Source organism: Mytilus galloprovincialis, chromosome 7, assembly GCF_965363235.1.
Source record: "Mytilus galloprovincialis chromosome 7, xbMytGall1.hap1.1, whole genome shotgun sequence".
Lineage (NCBI taxonomy): Eukaryota > Metazoa > Mollusca > Bivalvia > Mytilida > Mytilidae > Mytilus > Mytilus galloprovincialis.
The window spans coordinates 68,953,515-68,954,930 of NC_134844.1; positions in this window are offsets into that span (position 1 = coordinate 68,953,515).

Genomic DNA, 1,416 nt, shown 5'->3' on the forward strand with positions numbered 1-1,416 from the left:
TGGGACAAATGTTTAAGGTTGCGTATGAACCTTTGAAAAATCAGAAGATAATGTAATAACCCAAAACTTGCAGAATTAGTTTTACGAAAGAGTTCTATATGCAGTAAGAAATTGAAACAATTTTACTGTACATATTTGTTGTAAAGTACTGAAATATCTGCATGAAATTCAGTCAATCAGTTAAGACGACACTTTACCTTCTGCTCTCTAAAGCGGATGGTGTATGGCAGTAGGACAATCGGCTAGTCTGTTCGTTTTTCAGTTCTTTTCTCTATTCGTCAATTCGTTCTTCTGTTCCACTTATATGTATACGGAACTACTTGGGAACGATCGGCTTGACATAATATGGGTGACAGTTAAAAAACACACAAAGTTTTGTTTTACTTTTCTTATATTTGTTTGCCACCTTAAAATTTGATTGAATTTAATTTGGGATGACAACGAAACATGTGCATACTGAACACATTTGCATGTCAATTTTATACCCAAAACTCATGCTAAACAACTTATTACAAATGGTTGCAACATTCTCAGTGTCGTACTCGTATATTGTCATTGTGCTCTAGCTATTTAGTTTTTATTTGAATTATAATCTTCATTGGGGATTTCACTAAACGAACCAAGGACTTTGCATTGAGAAAGATATTTTAATCAAATTAGGTTTAAAGGCAGATATACTAAGCACTAAACATGCTAAAGTACTTAAAGTTATAATTAAGTTATAACAACATCGAATACATGTCAAGCATGAGCAGTAACATAGTAAGGTAATCATGAAGGCTAAAATATTGGATAGAATATTTTGGAAATGACCTATTTGTAAGGTATTTTCTATTACGAGTTGCAGAGACGTAATATTCGACTGCCCCTCGAATGTTTGTTGAAAAAAACGCTAAACATTTGATGAGCAATTTTGATATATACACTACTTATCATATAAGATGAACATTTGAGACAGTTATAAATGAATTTAACGCGTGATAAGTTTGATGAGTCCAAATCACTTTCTGGATCTACCTTCTTCATCAGGAACGCATAAAGTCGAATATTCGAAAGTCAAGGATGTACAGAAACCGAAAAACTATTTGTTTTGCTATTTGATTTAGGATGTGTATTTTTATGGAAATATTTTCACACGTCTAACACAAAACACATATACTTGCTTGATTACTTAACTAAAAGGTTTGTCATGATCGATAGTAAAATTGAGAATGGAAAAGGGGAATGTGTCAAAGAGAGAACAACCCGACCATAGAGCAGAGTGAAGGCATTTGTTTGTTTTTTGGTTGAATTGATATGACATACCATACTATTTTAGACTGGTGAATATCTCAAAAGTAAGTCTGAACAGAAGAAAAAAGGAAAAAGACTGAAAAAAGGGGAAAAAACACCACAGAAATAACAAATTCCGAAGAA